The sequence below is a fragment of the Pinus tabuliformis genome, chromosome 6 (assembly GCF_031772625.1).
Source record: "Pinus tabuliformis cultivar Carrire ecotype Pingquan chromosome 6, CPIR1, whole genome shotgun sequence".
In the NCBI taxonomy this organism is placed as follows: Eukaryota; Viridiplantae; Streptophyta; class Pinopsida; order Pinales; family Pinaceae; genus Pinus; species Pinus tabuliformis.
The window spans coordinates 1,791,115,597-1,791,136,860 of NC_142292.1; positions in this window are offsets into that span (position 1 = coordinate 1,791,115,597).

The following is a 21,264-nucleotide window of genomic DNA, read 5'->3' on the forward strand; positions in this document are numbered from 1 at the left end:
TGAGGTCTTGTCAACTCTTACTTAATTCCTTCTGCTGCACAGAATTTATTAAACTCTTGAGAAACATATTCTCCACTGTTGTCGCTTCTCAAGGACTTGATCTTATTCCCTGACTCTTTCTCAACCAAATCTTTGAAATCAAAAAACTTTGTGAAGTTTTGGTCCTTCTTCTACATGAAATAAATCGAGCATTTACGAGAATAATTATCCATGAAAACCACAAAATACCTTTGCTTCATTGTGGATGCCATTAAGAATGGTCCACACACATTAGTATGAACTTGCTCTAAGATAGCCTTTGCTCAACTATCTCTTTCATGAAAGGAAGACTTGGTGTGCATTCCCAAGGTAAAACCTTTGCATGTGTCAACTTTCTCAAGTTTACCTTTGGGAAGTCCTATAGATATCTATTGCATTATCTTCAAAACCCCATGATGTAAATGGCCCAACCACCTATGCCACAACTCTCCAATGTCTTGGTTTTGCACCAATTTTGCTTTTGTACTCAATGCTGCACAATCATCTACCTCTAGTTTATAGAGATTCTTCACCTGAATCCCTATCCTCTTGGTCTGACTCGTGGCTATGTTTCTTAGGAAGGCCTTTCCTTTACTGAAGACAACATCATATCCTTTGTCCTCCAACATTGTGACCAATATCAAGTTCTTCTTCAGTCCATGCACATACTTCACATCGTTCAAGGTGATAGGAGCTCCATGGTCCCTCTAAAAAGCAACTGTGCCCACTCTTGAAACACTATACCTTCCGTCGTCACCCATCTCTATGCGCATCTTGAGGTATTTCTCCTCTAAGGCACTGGATAAACTTTTATCACTAGTCATGTGGAATGAGGCTCCACTGTCAAGATACCAAACACAATCCATCATCGATGACACCATGCATGCGATGAGAGTAAAGTCCATTTCTAACTGAGAGGCTAATGCCTCACCTTCCGATCCTTCCAAGGATCCCTTCTTGGAATTCTTCGATGGGAAATTAGTCGCATAATGTCCCATCTTGTGACAATTAAAGAATCTCACTTTAGACTTGTCACCCTTCTTCCCTCCATGAGAAGAATTTGATTTGGAATGGGAAACCTTCGCCTTTCCTTTCCTTACCTTACTTGCTAAGGTCATATTTTCTTCATCATCATTCTTAGATGAGGAACCATCTTGTGTGCTCCTCCTGATCTCCTCCTGCATCAGATCTAACCACAGTCATTCCCAATCTGATAGTTTCTCCCTTCCATCACAGAGTCTTAGTAGCTATTCCAACTCTTTGGAAGGCCAAGGAGAGCGAAGCTCACCATATCAACATCGACAGTAGTTATTTCCACATTGTTAAGTTCATCTTTGCAGGTGGTGAGCTTGTTCAGATATGTCGAAATAGTATCACCATTCTCCATCTTGATTCTTCGAAGCTTATCCATGAGTGCCAATTTCCTCTAGTTATTGTTGTTCTGGTAGAGGTCCTTTAATGTCTTCCACATTGAAAATGGAGTATCCTTCCCATAGAGACTCGAGACAATATGGTCTCAAAATCCCTCAAGGATGATCCGTCTTATCGTTGCCACACACATCTTCCACTCAGCCAACTCTTGTGCATTAATTGAAGCTGGCTTTGGGATTTCTTGATCAATGAATTCCTTGAAGCCATTGTCTTATAATACAACCTCCATTCAATATTTCCATGCTATGTAATTCTAGTTACCTTCCAAGGCATACCCAAGTCTCAAGCCATACAATGCCATTGGCCAACCTTGAAGTATGATATGAATTCGATTTGCACCTGCAACCCCGAACTGCATAACTCAAATTCTCTTCTCGGTATACTATTCACAACTCCAATAAACTTGGCTCTGATACCATGTAAAAAATTTGTTGTAGGTTAACCCGATAATGCAATATAAATCAAAGCAGAATACTATAACCTACTTCTACTATCAACTTGCAAAAGCTTAAAGATCGAGCTAAACAATATAACTAGAAGAAGAAGAATCAATGAAAAATACACATGAAAATACTTGGGGAATGCCTCAACTAAAAAACCCCACTATCTTTATTATCATACAAGGTGGAAGTACATAAGAATTATACAACGACTTAGCTCCCATAGCTAGCCAACTCTCAGTACAATCCTTAGAGATGCTCACAGGCAATCTTGGCTTCTCTCAAGCCTTCTCCTCTACCCTCCAAGCTCCTATTTCCTTGCATTGTTCCATTGGGATGATCTCCTTCAACCAAGTGGAAAAACTCGATTTACCAAGTGGATGATCTTCTAATCTCACACACTGTCAGAACTGTGCAATCCTCAAGGAATGATTCCTTCTCTATGCATGAGTTTTCTTTATAAGAAAACACGTGCAACTGATAGTACACTGTCCTTTTCATTTAACTTAATTGGGTCTTTCTCAGAATAGACATGCATGAGTTTCTGATGAGGGAAACTTCAGTTAACTGGAGTACACTAGTTGAGTGCATGCATGCATCAACTGACTGTTAACTCTCTATTAGTTCCTCAAATAGTTTGGAACTAATTTAACTGGGCTTAACTCAGTAAACTGAGTTAACTATTTACAACTCAAATATAACTCAATCTTATCTCCTTAATTTAAGGGATAACTCTTGCATGATTTCAGAAAGACTTCTAACTTGAATTTCTCCAACTAATTAAGTCAAAATAACTTAATTAATTATTTCCAAGTAGCTGTTAAGACTAAATTCGATTTTAATTCACAATTTAATTCAAGGACAAATTAAATTGGGACATTCTTGTTGCCATATTTCAACACTTTTTGCATTAGATAATGTATTTTTAAATTTAATATATTCATTAGGAAGGTTTATGAATAATTGCATATTTGTGCCTAATATTATTTAATTTTGTGGAATATTATGAGAATATTGGGCAGATTATGAAGATTTAGAGGAGGAGATAATTTAGGGACTTGCTCCCTACTACAAGAGGATCAATATCAAATAATAAATCAATAATATATTATGGAATTATGGCACACATTGTGGAACTCCAATGATTGAGAAAATCTAGGAATGTGTTCCCTTCCATTTAATGCAGATTCCTAGTATTGGGAACCAAATCCACTAATCAAGGGATTTTGGTGGTGAAAGCTTCCTCCATTTATGGGAAATTATTCCTAATGATTTTGTACAAGTACCAAGTCAAATTTTCCTCTAGACGAGAGATTTTCATTAGTGTTCTCGTAGAGATAACTCTTATTTTTTCAACTCCATTGTATTTTCTTCCAGGAATGTAATTGTATTGATGAAAATAATGAATATTGGTGTCATGTTAAACTTCTAAATCTTGTTCTCCTCCACAGTTTTTTGATTTTCCTTGGGCTTGGCCATCCCAGGAGCCTCAAAGCCCTTTTGTATCATTTTATTTCCTTCTTTTCACTTCTTATTCACATTTATTTCTTGTTTTTATTTCTTTCTATTTTTGCATTTAGTATTAATGATTTCTTGTTGTAGGATTGGGTTAAATGGTTGATGTAAGTTCTTTTGCAGGATCAAAAGCATCATTTGATCCTTGGAAAATATTTATAAGGTTGTTATAGACATTTTTGTGCCTTACAGCTCTAAGCATGAAATGTCCATAAACCAAGGGATCCAAAGTCCCTAAAAGTGTTGTTCCTACTCATAAAGGAACAAGGTCAACAAATTACAGCTTGTCCCAGAAGTTCTCCACCAGAAACTACTCAAAATTGGTCAAAACTGGATCAGCGCACCTAAATGCACTACCAGGGTGCGCTGCAGTGCACCTTGTACACACGGGAAATGCATTTCAGTGCACCTAAATACACTGTGAGGGTGCGCTGATAAAAAAAAGACAAGTGGCAGAGACAGTTTGCGAGGTGGATGATCATGGAATCTTCTAGAAACTTCTCATGGGACACTTTCCTCTCAAAATCGCCCAAGGATGAGTAAGAGATCAATGAGATCTCCAAGTGGCATCAAGAACTATTAGAGAGAAGACACTAATCAAAAACCCAGATCTGACTCACACCTTTGAAAATATCTATATATAGATCTCTCATCCCAGAGATCCGGGGGTTAGAGGCTGGAATTTTGTTATTGCAAAGAATTGCTGTTGGTTTGAGACTGGAATCATTGGGTGCTTAATGCTTTGAAGGAAGGTGAAGATAGGAATTTCATTTGCTGGGAAGGAGATGCTGGATTGGAGCCCTCTGGGTTGTATCTCTTCCTGAACCTTGTTATTCATCAATAAAGCTATCTTGGTTTCTCCTATATACTGATGTATCTTTGATGTATGATTGCATTAGTATGTTTAGTTTATTTCTAATCCTGAACTAGTTATGAATATGAATCTATGTCTTTGTGTAGTGTTCTCTGCTTGTGATCTTGCAGAAACCTGTTGAAGCTGGGCAAGCGAGAAGACAAGTAGCTAGGAACTCTCAAAGAGAAGAGAAACTGGATTGAGGGACAAACGGAAGACACTGGTTAGTCCATCCATCTCTCTTCATTCTTAATTCATAAAGGAAGAATACTAGAATAGCTGTTTCTGTTTGTTGCTAAGGCACTGTCACACCTTAGGTGGATAGGGTCATCCTGCATAGGCATTTTTTCCCACAAAAAATTGGCGACTCCACTGGGGAGATCTGTTTAGTCATTTTATTTGTGTCTCTATCATTGTTTGTTTCACAGATTCAAGAGCAGCAATCGAACTGCATCTGCTATTTTCAGATGCAAAGTAGATAACTGCTGCTTTGATCCAATCACTAGATTTATCTATGATCTGAACAATGTACTCACAAATGATTTGATGATCCTTTGTGATAGATCTTAGCCCTCCCTCAAAGCATCCCTTTGATTGTACCTTACTTGTTGCTTTGATTTGGCCTGAAACTGTAGATTAATCAGCGAACTGTGACCCAGAACCCAGTGAGAAACTCTCGTTTCTCCTTCAGCGCAGACCCTGTGAAGAGGTTCTGCATTTCAATGCAGGTCCCGTGAAGGCTATCTGCGCTGAATGTCAAAACCTCTGTGTTAGGGGTGCGTTGATCCAGTTAGGCCTTGTGCAGCTGGGGTTCTCTGCTCTGTTTTGCCCTGTTTTGATCTCTGATTTTTGCAGCCTGTAACCAGCATAGGTACCTGTCTGATAACTCCTTTTCTCTTCTTAAATTATGCCTCCTTTTGTACAAAAAGACTGTGAGTGGTTTTATGTGTTTGTGGCGTCATTTACAGTTTTCCTTTGCAAGAGTGAAATAGTCATCCTGTAGCCCTTGATTCAGATCTGTTGATTGTGATCTTAGGAGAGAGTTCATTGGCTGTTTATAGTTGATTATACATTTACTTTTGCTTTTGGTTTGAGTTTGTCTCTTTTAAGTGTCAAAACAAGTATTCATTTCAAAAATCGTTAAAGTATTGTAATCTCTTCTACCCTTTCTGATTTCGAAAAAGTAAACTTGTTTGTATTTGTCATTTAAAAGCAAATTCAAAGTTGTACAAAAAGCTTTCTTTTTAGGCATCAATACTAAGAAAGCGGAAAACAAACAACTGCATTGTGCATTTGCATCTTGATTGTTTGCATGTTTGATTTAGGAAAAGTGCATTAGAGTGTGCTGATTGCTCTCTGAGAAAAGATGGTGTCTTTCTTTTCCCTTTGTAGCTAGGATTTTCATTGTTGAAAAGATATAAAAGCTTTTTTATCATCTTTAGACTGCATTTAGGAATTGTATCAAACATCTAGTGGTGATCCAAAAAGGCAAACTTCTAAGAAAGATCAACCTAAAATAAATTGAATGAACTTAACAACGCTTTGTAACTTAACGCACAACATAGAGGTCTAGGCTAGAGACGTGTTCCGGCGTCGTAAAGCCTGGTGACTGTCGATCTCGCTGATGGTGGGTGATTCCTCCTGAGGGACGATAGCGCCAGTACGGATTGTGCTCCCATGTACTGTCGAGTATATATTGGGAGACTCCTATAGGCATAAAACCTTTATCCTTAGGAAGCCGTGTCGGCCGCCCTACTGACCGCAATGCACTGAACACAGCATTCAGGAAGATTGACCGCCCGTACCTTAAAAAGTATTCTGCGGTTTTGCGAAAATTTTGGCACACCCTCTACCTAGAACTCCAGAGCAGTTCCTTTTGGCCTTTTTCAGACTCTATAACGGAAAAAGTCCATCTGAGCATTTGTCACTTCGGGCTCGTTAAAACATCGAAGGAGACTAGAGTCATATTTTGCTTCTTCTCGACTCTTTAAAATTGAAAACGCAGGTTGTGTCTAAGCGTCGTTAAAATTTATTTTAAAGGGAATAATCATCACCATTCCCTCGTTGATCTTCGAAGTTAGTCTCTTTTCATCGTAAGTTCTTGTAGAATCGCTAGAAAATCTTTTGGATATACTAGATATGTTTGAACAACCGTCGAAATCCAGGACTATGTCATCCGACACAGCAGCGGCAGAGCCTCCTGCTGCTACCCCAACGATGTTCGATGGTATACCATCTGTCCCGGCAAATTATCAACAACAAGCCGGAGTCCCATCAGGGACTGCTTCGACGACATGGTTAGTTCCTATTTCTTCATCTGAATTATCATCTGGTATTTCTTATGCTGAAACTCAACAAATTGATCCAGTGTGTCTTCAAAGGCCAATCTGCCCTTTAAGTACTGGATTGCCACCATATGGAGGGCAGTATGCCTTTTCATTATTCCCTCCCGGAGAATAACCATATGGGAGTTTACAACAAAGTTCAGGTCAAACTGGAATTACATCCAGCGGTTGGGTACCAATACTGCCTTAGCAACCAAGGGTTGTATATTCAATGCAACCAGTCCACCCTGTGTCGAATATTCCCACTATACCTGCTATGGTTACTGCGTCGCAAGTACAAGCGCTACCTGTTGTATGTCAACCCCAACAGCCTCAGTGTGCAATACAACAGCCTCTTGTCTCAACGACTCAATCACAACCTTAGGTTAGTGCATCCTTATTTGGAGCGACTCAGGATCAAACAAGTACTAAGACTCCTCATCTTGGTCAATCATCCAGTATTGGTCAACAGCAAATGGTTCAACAACCAGAGCTGGTTAAAACTCAACAACCCCCATTCCAGCAATCATATCAAGGACCTGAGCAACAATTCTTTTTAAGTAATGGGCAATCGCATTTCCAAAGCGGTAATCAACAACCATATTATAATGGTTATGCCCATCAACCTTGTCAAAGTTGCCAGCATCAAATACATTATGCTGGTATGCAAAGACCCACTGCTCAGGCGATTCCATCTTATCCTGGGTATGCTTCGCCTAACCTGAATCAACAGTTTCCCTTTGTAGCAACTCTAGAATTACCAGATCTAAACCGGCTGACGAATGATCCAATTGCTTATGCCCCTTGGTGGCCAGCGATTCCGCATAAACTTCCGTCAGATATTCCTAAATTTAATGGAAATCCGGGTGAAGATCCGTCGAATCATATGATGACATTTCATCTGTGGTGTTCATCAAACACCCTAAACGATGATTCGATTAGGCTTTGCCTTTTTCAGAGGACGTTAACTGGTCCAGTAGCAAAATGGTATATTGAATTGCCTAGAGCTTCGTTCAACAACTTCAGTACCTTAGCCACGACTTTCTTAACCCATTTTCAATTACCAATAACGTATGAAACGGGAACGGAACTCCTAACCAACTTCAAATAGACAATGGCCACTCACATATCTGATCATATACATGAGTGGCGACGTCGTCGTAGGATGGTAAAAACGTACGTTCCCGATCAGCTATTAGCTGAATGGTTTATCAAATCCTTACTTCCTACAATCACAAAATATGTGGCAAAGGGGGGAGTCGTAACGGAAGAGCAAGTCATCGCTCGTGTGCAATATCTGGATTTGGTCTATACTCAGTCTGGCACACTCTACGACAAAATACCTGACGCCCCTAGACCGAAATTCTCAATTCCTCCTCCTCCTAAATCAAACAATGACTCTCATGCCATCAATGGCGTGATTGGCACGACAGACACGAAATCGACAAAGGCTACATCTAAAAGGGCCCGTAAGATTTCCAGTCAAAATGCAAATGAGGAACTTCTTGCCTCAGAAGTAAATGTCGCGTCGACCGACAAGGGCAAACAACTGAAGCAACTAGGGGGCAAGAAGAAAAAGAAAGGGAGAAAAATGAAACCCCCTGCGGGGTGTCATATATGCGATGAGGATCATTGGACGGGAGATTGTCCACATATAGCTGAAGTTAAGAAACTCTTTAAGAGTTCAAAAACCTCAGCAGTATTGACTGATCCGTTTCCAAGCCCGGGTACCAAACTGGTTGCTAATCAAAATGCTTCCCGATCCCAAGTGCTTATGTTGTCTATCTCAAAGCAGCAAAATGATGCTTTGGTAAGGAATAAAAATTATGGGAATCCACAAGTGTCGAATAACAAGGCTAATGAACAACCTAGTAGTTCGACAACAACTTTGACCAAAGTTGTGCCACCCACCATTCCTGAACAAATGATAAAGTTGCCAAAGGGAGTAGTGTACAAGTCAACATTTAATCCTCGTGCAAAAATAGCACATAATTATAATATAATAGAGGACCTGGCCCAATCGCCGTCCGCTATGTCGACGCTTGAGGTACCGCAAAATTGCCTCTCCCAAGAGCAAGCTTTATTATCAGCAATAGGTGAAATTGACCCAATGGACTCCAATCTTGTGGCCTTTGATCATAAAGGATATGACCCTCAGTTACCAGCTCAACTAGCTTTCCTTATTCAAGTGAAAGCCCTCAACAAAACTGTTCATCAAACAATTATTGATGAGGGGGCATCTACGTGTATTATGTCGATGAGTTGCTGGAAGAATTTAGGCTCACCACCCTTGTCGAGATCGTCAACGCTGTTAAAAGCATTTGATGGACGATCATACACTCCATACGGGATTTTAAGTAACTTGCAAGTTGAACTAGGGGGCAAAACAGTAGGAATTGATGTTGAAGTAATTGATGGAAACCTCGATTACAACATCCTACTGGGAAGGCCCTGGATATATGCCATGGCCGCAGTTGTGTCGACCTACTTCAGGAAGATTGCATTTCCCTTTCAAGGAGGAATTACAGTCGTCAACCAACAAACTTTCCTCCCCGACAGTTCACAAGTTACGGGAAGCATTCCAATGATCCATGGAAGCAATCATTCGCTTCAAAATATTGGAGTAGGTCTCCTAAAAGACCCTGCCTTAATGGGTACTTTTGCCCTACCGCCTGCAAGTAATCTGGCGGAAGTGGCCACAGTGGAAACCTACAATATGAAATCTTCTATATCTAATGGATTCAGAAGATTCCTAAACATTTTGTCAGCGTGGATCATCGCCCTAATAGAAATACTGTAAATACAGTGGGCTCTGAGGATGGTTCTTATCTCGTGTCAACCTCGTTAAAAAATGAAACAAGGAGTCATGAGGATAGTTCTTTTATTGTGTCAACCTCATTAAAAAATGAAAACAATCCCCTTTCCAAATCTCAAAGGTAAACCTTCATTCCAACCACCAAGTTGAATGCAATGAAGCTTGGGGGGCATGCACCTCGATTTGCGTTATTATGCTGGGGGCATGCAAACTTATATCGAGTAGTTTTAGCACACAGTTCATGCTCGTTAAAAAATAAACGCAAGATCCGAGCAGTTTTAGCACACAGTTCATGCTCGTTAAAAAATAAACGCAAGATCCGAGCAGTTTTAGCACATAGTTCATGCTCGTTAAAAAATAAACATAAGATTGAGTAGTGTTTTTTCGCCTTTAAGCTCGTTAAAAAATGAACTATCTTCCGGTAAATAACCACCGTGAATGTAACATTATCAGCCATTAAAGCCTTGGTCGTGTTTGCACCGTCACCTCCACTTTTCCATTGGCCGATCGTTCACCTCCATATGATTGTTTACCCATTTTGAGGAACAGCTGCGAAGAGTGATTTCACTAGCCATCCTTGTGACACTGCCGTGATTGGAAAATTCCAACCCGTACCTGGAATCAGCTGCTAACCCGTTTTATCACTCGTTCCTCAAAAGACGAGTCTTCTTTAAGCTCTTTTCATCTGACTCGTAAAATATGAAAAGATTGCCGAGTTTTGGCCTTCCAGCTCGTTAAGGCGACTGGAAGTGCTATCCATCCTCTAGATTTTAATCTTTTTGGACCTGAGGGATTATTGCACAAAAAGATCGAGCGCTTGTTTTGTTCGGCTCGTTAAAACTATCGAAAACTCATCCCTTCTGTATTGTTTTATAATTTTTCGGACTTAAGGGATTAGATGATGAAAAAGGACTTTCAGAGTTGACTTTACGTACCTTTTCAGACTCTCTAAAAATGAAAAGGACCGAGTTATCTTTGTCGTTAGACTCGTTAAAAACATTAAATAACGACAAACTTGTCTTTAGACGAGAATGAGTTTCACTATCGCTAGGCTCGTTAAAACATAGCGATGGGCTTGCCCGAAGGGCAAGTTATAGAAGAAGCATATGTTATCCACCTCAAGCTTGACAAAAATAAAGAGGTACTGGTCAGCAATGACTGGGGAAAAATTGGGAGAAACTCAAGAAAACTTTGATGGTAGCAAGTCTCTCTTGAACATGACACTTTTCCTCCATACCACAATCGGGTTGGGTTATTTCATTCACCGATCACATCACCATGGTCTCGCCATACCATCCATATTTGGGGTAATGCTACCGATCCATCGCATAAGTGTCGCCATATGTTCAAGAGAAGTCGTTCAGAGAAGTCAACCGTGTCCCATCCACTGCCATACATTATCCTTCATCCTTTCATGACCGCCACCCTGAATCATATGTCATCAGATCGTTTTCACCTCCATAAAAATCATTTGCTCCGTTCCGTGTCACTGATGTGGGATACATTAAGGCCCTCCTTTGACGGATCACTTCTTGTCGACATCAGCTCATTATCCAAGAAGTTGATCTAGGAACAACCCCTTCAGTACTTTGAAGCTTGCATGCCTCAATGGCAAGTTTCTCACTTCCGGCGACAGGTATACATCAATGAACTTCGACCGAAATATTTTGCGTGGTGTTCGACGCCAAGTCCTTTATTCACACCACGTGAATTATATTGTAGTGCCTTGAGGGTCATTATCATTATCGGTGATTCCTCTCGCGCTTGTTAACGGTTTACCTCATTGACCGGTAATCAAGCGATGTCTTTCCATGTTCGACTTCAGAACATTCCTCACATGGATCGACTTCTACTTAGAGTGAAGATCGAATGAGTTTGAAGACCCCGGATCTAGTTTCATCCATCCGGGCTGTGATATATATTCAGGAAAAATAAAGCATTGACATGTACAACATTGCAGCAGATAATCATCCTACCAAAAGGATGATGATTTCATCAGAATCATCAGTCTATCATCAGACGATTGTCTGTTCTATGTACAGAAAAATGAATTTATAAAGCTGAGCATGGGAATGCCCGCCTCAGCTAGATCATGAAAGCAATATGAAAAATAATGTATTGTATTGTATCTTATTACAGGTCTCCTCCCAGCATTGAATGAACTTCGGATCCTCCTAATAAAGCATTTCACCCGATAAACGGCCTCATACTTTAGGGGGCAACTGTTATAGACATTTTTGTGCCTTACAGCTCTAAGCATGAAATGTCCATAAACCAAGGGATGCAAAGTCCCTAAAAGTGTTGTTCCTACTCATAAAGGAACAAGGTCAACAAATTACAGCTTCTCCCAGAAGTTCTCCACCAGAAACTACTCAAAATTGGTCAAAACTGGATCAACGCACCTAAATGCACTACCAGGGTGCGCTGCAGTGCACCTTGTACACACGGGAAATGTGTTTCAGTGCACCTAAATACACTGTGAGGGTGCACTGATCAGGAAAAGACAAGTGGCGGAGACAGTTTGCGAGGTGGATGATCATGGAATCTTCTAGAAACTTCTCATGGGACACTTGCCTCTCAAAATTGCCCAAGGATGAGTAAGAGATCAATGAGATCTCCAAGTGGCATCAAGAACTATTAGAGAGAAGACACTAATCAAAAACCTAGAGCTGACTCACACCTCTGAAAATATCTATATATAGATCTCTCATCCCAGAGATCCGGGGGTTAGAGGCTGGAATTTTGTTATTGCAAAGAATTGCTGTTGGTTTGAGACTGGAATCATTGGGTGCTTAATGCTTTGAAGGAAGGTGAAGATAGGAATTTCATTTGTTCGGAAGGAGATGCTGGATTGGAGCCCTCTGGGTTGTATCTCTTCCTGAACCTTGTTATTCATCAATAAAGCTATCTTGGTTTCTCCTATATACTGATGTATCTTTGATGTATGATTGCATTAGTAAGTTTAGTTTATTTCTAATCCTGAACTAGTTATGAATATGAATCTATGTCTTTGTGTAGTGTTCTCTTCTTGTGATCTTGCAGAAACCTGTTGAAGCTGGGCGAGCGAGAAGACAAGTAGCTGGGAACTCTCAAAGAGAAGAGAAACCAGATCGAGGGACAAACGGAAGACACCGGTTAGTCCATCCTTCTCTCTTCATTCTTAATTCATAAAGGAAGAATACTAGAATAGTTGTTTCTGTTTGTTGCTAAGGCATTGTCACACCTTAGGTGGATAGGATCGTCCTGCATAGGCATTTTTTCCCACAACAAAGGTCATGGTAATCATGGAGCTATTTGGATTAGTCTTCTTATTCACAAATCTAGCTTTCTGGAACTCCTTTATGGCAACTAGCAGTAAATTTCTGTGATTTTTTAGATCATGCTAACAAGCTTAAAAAAATTTGATTCCACTTGTATTAGATAAAAAAAACGCTTTGTTTCATAAAAAAAATTAGCCCATTTCATTTTCACTTGATTAGGTTAGGCATTTGATGGATTTACTAGCTCACTAATTCTCAATTTTTTTATTTTTAGACTAGTAATTTTCTGTAATTTTTTAGCAAGGTTTAACAAAGGGTTTTTTGAGTGATTCCACTTGGAATGGAGACTTAAGAAATCCTAGTAAATAAAGAAAATTGTACCATCCAATTTAGAATTTATTTTCATGGCCATTCAATGAATTATAATTTCGTATATTAAATATGTAACATCTTGTAGTAAAACAAGGGATCTTGTAGGAGAACTAGTGCATCCGGTAGGAAATCCTGTAGCAACCTGTTTTAAGCCCGAATTGAGAAAAATGATCATTGAAGTTGGGATTAGGCCTCTACTTGAATTCCATGCCATCAATACCATTTTAACTCTCTTCATCCATACCTGTCTCCCCTGCCAAAGAACAAGTGAGGATTAACATTTGCATTTATAAAACAAAAAGATTAGAAAATGAGTTCTTTTATATTCACACATGCACATAATAGTTAATACTCCCTAGATCAGACTCCATTCTCAGTTACTTTAAATCATCACATGCGATAAATAGGGTTAAGTTAGGTTTCTTTTACATTTATTTCATGATCCTTATGCAATTAGAATATGCTTCTTTCCTTGTACTTTATTTCTTGCAATAAGTTAAGGTTTCCATTTCAAGCATTTCATTTTTTGAAATTAGATTAGGATTTGGTTTTAGTACATGCACTCCATTACATCATGATAGCAAAGGAAGGACACATTAGATACTGCATGATGAGCCCCAAAAATGGGTAATTATATGGGCTCATTTAGCCTCCTAATTCAACTTAATCCACCATTCTCATTATTTTATTGTATGTTTTTATTATATTCATGCTAATAGAGTGAATTGGGTTAGTCATTATGCCAAAAAGTCTAATGTGTGCTTTATGCAGATTTTTGGTCAATTTTGAGACAAAATCAAAGGTTTAATGAGCATTTCGCAGCCAAATTCGTGGAAGAACAAGAGAGAGGATTTGTAGGATGTTGTCCCCTTCATTTATGAGCCCTTACCTCGAATTCTCCATCAAAAAATTGGAGCACAAAGCCAAGGGGTAGCCAAGCAAGTCAAGTAGGACTGTTGTTATCTTCAGTTCCAGGAAGCCGAGTTCCTTGATTTTAGGAGGACTGTTGGAGGTCCCCATTTGTATAAATAAGAAGGCTTAGGGCATTAGTTTTGTTAGTCAGATTTTAGATAGATGTTAGCCATTTGATTTCTATTTTCTCACTTTAGTGCAGCCCTGTATCAGCACATTTTTGAGCGTCTTCTTGCAGACAGTTTTTTTGATGTAACTATTATTTTTTTATCAATGAAGATGAATCTAGCTTTGTGCCAGCTCTGATCTTGCTTAGGAAGTTGTAGCTCTTGGGGTTGGGCTCAACCCAAGTGCCCAATACCTCCTTTGTGTACTTTTATGTGTTTTTACTGCATTCATAGAGTAATTTCTGTTATTTAGGTTAAATCTTGCTTTGTTACTTGGTTGTTTTTGATGATTAAGATAGTTGTTCATGCTTCAGGTTGATTTGAGAATTTGGTAATAGAAAAGATCCACAAAAGGCTACCAAACAATCCTTGATCTCATTTCTCCCTCCTTGGGACCATGAATTGAGACCAAAGCACACTTGCTGCCACAAAAACATTGTTTTTGCCTTCCAATGCAATTGCTAGTGTTAGATTTTGAGTTGGAAAAGTTGATATCAGTTCTATTTTCATGCTTAGATCTGTTCTTGCTTAGTTTCCATAGCTTTATTGCATGATTTCCTATCTATAAACTTCTGTTCATCATGTTTCTAGTTTCTACGTCAAAATAGATGAAACTCTGTTTTTTAGTCTTTGCTTAGATCAGTTTTGGAAATTAATGTGTAAAACACCTGTAAGACACTTTAGCCTATCTTTCCTCCATCATACAACCTGCTCCAGTCCCTCTCTTAAGATTTCTTTCGCTCATTCGACAAACTTTCCCAACTTGCCCTAATTTCTACATTTTTGTGCAACATTGCTTTCCTCGTCCTTGAACAAATCCAACCATATTCATCACTCCTGAGCTTCATTTACTAGGTCCTATATCCTTTAACATCCTTATCCATCATTCATTTCCACTTTCCCACCATTTTTCCACCATCAACCCTCTAAAAACCACTTTCGGTCTGTTCCTGTAGAACTTCTTGTAGAATTTCCTATAGATCCCCTGCAACCCCCTGTAGAAGTTCACGCGAGTGATTTTTCAAGATCTGAGCATAGTGGAAATCTCTAGAAGGGTGCTAGGGAACCCTTAGTTCCTCTCCACACCTTCCCAACCTCTTGAAAATGCTCACTCCATTTCCTTTCGCCAATAAACCTATGCACAATAAAAAATAGTTAAAACACATGTATAATAATTCTGCATAAAATTGCTCAAAAATACAAAACGATGATTTTTCCACATTTTCCTTCAGAAGTAGGTTAAACACATGCATTTTACCTTTTCAATAGTCAATGGCATCCATTTCAGTAGCTTAAATCTCTTTTCTTGCACAAGTAGGGTTAGTCGGTAAAACTAGGGTTTGCATTTCCTTTCAGCTTTCATCTTCTTTCTGTAAGTAGACTAGCCTCTTTTGAGTTAGCTTTCATCTATCACTATTAAAAGCTTCTTCTATGAACTCATAGAAGTTTTCTTAAGCTCCTAGCAAACTTGCGCTAGTTGATTAAGTGACAGCCTGCAGTAAGATCTAGTACTTGTGCATATAGCACCGTCACTTCCAAGTTTGTTACGAAGTAATGTAGGGAGTCCCAGGAGTTATAGCATCATTTCTACAATACTGGAGCTCACAATTGCACATATAGTTCTAATACCTCTTAAGTTTGTATGAACCTCGAGTTGATAATTAAATTTGGTATCCTTGGGAGTTGCAACATTCTTATTGCAATAGTGAGGCTCATCACAAATCTCGGAAGGGAAAAGAAGGAGATTGAAAATAAGAGAACAATCATGAAGTGAATGTGATATGTGATGTGTTGCAATATGCTTTGATTATTTCATTAGACAATATTATGGATGCCTGAGTGGTATATTGAAGGTCCTCATTCCATTCGACACTTGATAGGAAACATTTTCATGACTATGTTCAAGGAGAATTTGAATAGGTTCATCTAGGTGATGATAAACCCTGTAAAATCATTGGAATGGATAAGGTTTTTATAAGTCAACAAAATGGAAACCAATGGATATTGAAGGAGGTAAGGAATTTTTCATATCTGATAAAAAATCTAATTTCAATAGGGAAGTTAGGTGGGAAGGTCACGTAACTACATTCACAGACAAAACCTGGAAGGTCTCTAAAGAAGCCCTGGTAATAGAAAAAGGAGAAAAGGTTGGTACATTGTATTTATGCAATCGTATCTCTAATTTTGTTAATTCTTTAATCTCCTGGCATCATAGGCTTGGGCACATGAGTCAGAAAGGGATGAAGATTCTTCACCCAATAAATTTGTTGTCGGGTTTGAAGCATGTTGATTTGGATTTCTATGAGAATTGTTTATGGAAATCATAAGATAGTTACATTTATCAAAGTTGGAAGAAAAAGAAGAGAGAAAAAATAGAGCTTGTGGATACAGATGTATGGGGACTAGCTCAGGTATCATCTCTTAGTGGCTCTCGCTATTATGTTAGTTTTATTAATGATGCAACTAGAAAAACATAGATCTATTGTATATAGAATCAATTGGATGTATTTGATACTTTCAAGAAATGGAAAGCTTTGGTTGAGAATGAGACATAAAAAAATTGAAGTGTCTCATATCAGACAATGGAGGTGAATACTGCAACAAAGAGTTTGATAATTGTTGTTCAAAACATGGAATTCGCAGAGAGAAGACAGTTCCAGCAATGCCATAGGAAAATGGTGCATAAGAAAGGATAGAAATGACAATCATGGAACATGCAAGGTGCATGAGATTGCATGTAGGATTTACCTTAAAATTTTGGATAAATGTTGTATATATTATTGTTTATATAATAAATAAAGGGCATTATAGTTCCTTTGATGGTGGTATTCCATAGGAGGCATGGAAAGGTAAAAAGGAAAGGTACTCTTTCTTAAAGAATTTCATTTGCGGAGCCTTTGTCCACATTAATAAAAAAAATATTTCAAAGCTTGAGGCAAAATCAAATAAATGTACCTTTATTGGATATGGTGTTAATTATTTTGGTTATCACTTATATCATTATTAAAACCAAAAGATAATTAGGAGAAAATATGTCATATTCAATGAAAAGTTCTTGTATAAGGTCATACACAGGAAAAGAAATAGGAAAAGGAAAAAAAGAATATGCAATGCTTGATGATAACACAAAAAAATTAAAGGTGTGTGAAAATCATAATTATTAACGACCACAACATCAAAAATAATGAAAACAGTAACAGGAGCCTCAAACACCAAAAATTGGTGTTATAATATCTACGAGGATAAGTAGACCCCCTCAAGGATATTCTCCATCATTATATTATGTATTTTTGATTGATTATGGTGAACCAGAAAGATATGAAGAAGTAATGCAAAAGGAAACTAGGAAGAAGTGGGAACAAGCCACAGAAGAAGATATGGTCTTCTTGATGCATAATCATACTTCAGACTTCGTTGAGTTGCCTGCACGTAAAAAAGTTTCATAATAACTGTTTCTATAGGTTAAAGGAAGAAGATGGAGGAAAACAAAGGTATAAGGCTAGACTTGTGGTGAATGGATTTGCACAAAAGAAAGGTATATACTTTCATGAAATCTTTTCTCTTGTTGTTAAAATTACTTCAATAAAAACTATTTTAAGTCTAGTGGCAACAAACGATTTGAATATTAAGAAATTACCTGTAAAGGCAACCTTTCTCCATGGGGATTTGAGGAAGAAATATATATGTAGCAACCATAAGGGTATGAGGTCAAACGGAAGGAGAAATTAGTGTGTAGGTTGAAGAAGAGCTTGTATGGCCTAAAACGGGCTCCAAGTCAATGGTATCTAAAATTTGATAGGTTTATGTCTAAACAAGTTTATACTAGATGTTGTTGTGATCACTCTGTTTATATTAGGAAAGAAAAATGATGGAAGGTATATTATATTGCTATTGTATGTAGATGACAAGCTTGTTGCAGGGTCTGACATGTAAGAAATAAATGTGCTCAAAAGAATATTGGCAAATTGATTTATAATGAATGATTTTGGTGTTGCAAAACAAATCCTTGGTATGAGAAGAACTAGAGACAAGAAAAATTGCAAATTATCATTGTCTCATAGTGACTACATAGAAAAGGTGTTGGAAAGATTTAATATGTAGAATGAAAAACCAGTTAGTAGACCTTTGGGTAGCAATTTCAAACTAAGGAGATGTGTCCCAAGATGCAGGAAGAGATGGATTATATGTGTAAAGTCTCATATGCATAAAAAATTGGAAGCTTAGTGTATGCAATGGTTTGCATAAGGCCTGATATTGAACATGCACTATGAGTTGGAAGGAGATATATTAAAATTCTAGGAAAAGAGCATTGGATGGTAGTGAAGTGGATTCTCAAATATTTGAGAGGTACCACAAATCAAGCATTATTCTTTGTTGGTTCAAACATTTCTCTATAGGGATATGTTGATGTAGATATGACAGGTGATAGAGACAACAAGAGGAGCACCAAAGGATATGTGTTTACTGTATGTGGAAAAATTGTCAGTTAGGTTTCAAAATTGTAAACCATTGTTGCACTTTCAACAAAATAAGCAAAGTATGTTGCTGCTATAAAGGCTAGTAAGAAATTATTTGGTTACAAAGGTTTATGGATGAATTGGGAAAGAAGCAGGAGATGGGAAGTTTATACGGTGATAGACAGAGTTTCATTCATATTGCAAAGAACTCATCATTTCATTCTAAGACTAAACATATACATATCAAATACCATTTCATACAGCTAGTGTTGGAAGATGGACAATTGAAGCTGGAAAAGATACACACTAGCCATAATCATGTAGATGTGTTAACAAAGTTGTAATCATGGAGAAACTGAGATTCTAATTAGTTTCAATTGGTCTTCAATTATGACGATGAAGATGAGAAACAGCCAGTCCCAAAGTGGAAGCATTGTCCAACAAGTGAAGTGGCGGTGGAGTTGCTATAATCAGTCTCCAAGTGGGAGATTATTGGATGTGGATCTTGATTATCTTCATGATTATTCATAGGATTTTATTTCATTTGTGTTGCATCACTGTTCCCGACGGGGTGGAATCATTTCCCATTTAATCACCATCTAGGGGTTTCAGGGGGGCCGACGATGACTTTTATGAGCCACCCCCCTAGAGGGGGTTTAGGGAAAGCACCCTTGAAGCTAAAAATATATGAAAATTTATCTTATAAAATATTGTAATTTTGTAGTCAATCCGGGCCATTCACTAGGTGGATGATATGAATGTAGAATTTATGTTAATTTAGGGTTTTATTCACTAGAAGGAAACCCTCGGTTTGTATGAGGGAATTGTATTGTGTCTATGTATTATTATTATTCTTAGTGTGTGTGTGTCTGTGAGAGAGAGAGAGAGAGAGAGAGAGAAGGTCGTGTGAGAGAGAAGAGGAAATTACAATGGATCTATTCTAGGTTTTATCTCTTCATTTTGTTGGATAATACAAAAGGAAGGACCGATTATTTCTCTATGTTCATAGCCCAAATTGGGTGAACCATGTATATATGTGTCTCTCTTGTTTTATGTGTTTTTATATTTGTGTTTCCGCATATTTTGTGTATTTCATTTCTCCACTAATAAATATCTAACAGCATCTCGACAAAACTCGGGAACGTGGAAAACATTCATATAGGTGCCTCTTGTTCTTTTAAAGAAATTCGAACTTATATGACCCTATTCAAAGAATTATGTGATGTTTTTTTTTGTTCTACCGAAGTAATTCCTTGTATTCACCCACAAATTTTCATTCATGAGATTAAGAGACGCCCTGCCACTAAGTTTGTTCAGTAAAAGCTTCATCCAATGCATCCAAAAAAATCTCCTACAATAAAAGTTGAAGTTGAAAACATCTTAAAGAAATTTTTATTAATTCTATACCTCTAACTGGTTAGGTTTCCAATATTGTTCTAGTCATGAAGAAACAAGGAACAATTTGTGTATTTGCTATTTATAGGGATATCAACAAGGCTTTCCCTAAAGATAATTATCAAATCCCTTTCATTTGCCATATTATAGATGAGTGAGCTAGTAGTGAACTCTTATCCTTCATGGATGGATTTTATAGCTATAATCAAAATAGCATACTGCCATCGAATCAAATAAAACTACCTTTATTTGTCCTTGGGGTACCTCGCCTATGAAAATCTTCCCATCAGGCTTAAGAATGTTTGCACAACATTTCAATGAGCCATGTCTTCTACATTTCATGATATTAAGCATATTGCATAATCATATTTTGATGATTTACCTACATATTCCATGCGATGTCAACATCATCCTACACATTTGCGAGTGGTTTTTCTCGATTATCTGAACCACAATATTTGCTTAAATCCACATAAATATTTTTTTGTGTGTGGAATATTGTAGGCTTTAACTACGTACAGAAATTACCTTCATATGAATTCTAAAAAACAGAAAATAAATAATGGTGAGAGAATAAAAGATAAAACAAATATACACAGAGGTTTTCCATTGGATCCCAAAATAGGGACTATTATATTGGTTTTTCATTATTCCTTTCAATGTTACAATACATATATATACATGCCGAATAATCCATAAACCCTAGATTAGAACATAACCATAGTTCCCTTGAACGGATCTACAAAATACCATGGAAAGAAAACCTTCATGCCCAAAACCATGTGTGAAATCCATGCACAAAACCATAGTAGGTCCACCCACCTAATATAGGGTAGTCATGAAAAGAATATAACACAAACCAAACATTCTCCCACTTGTTGTTTACTTTCCACAGGGGGCCACAGGAGAGCTTAGTCATTTATCCAGCCCTGCAATGCCCATTGTTTCTCTACACAAAGAGAACTTCTCAGTTCTCACAGACTTTGTTAATGCATTTGCAGTATTCTTCAAAGTGTCCACCTTTTCCAGCAACACCATTTTGTCGTCAATCATATCCATTACAAAGTGATATTTGTATAAATTTCTCTATAGATCAGCTAGCTCTAATACCATGTAGAAATTCTACAAATTCTCTACAAATATCAATATAAGACTATGTAGAAAATCTGACTGTATATTAACCCGATAATACAATATACCAAAGAAAAATACTATAATCTACTTCCACTATCAATTTTCTTTGTGAAAGCTTAAAGATCAAGTTGAATCAGAGTTGAAAAATATAACCAGAAGAAAAATAATCAA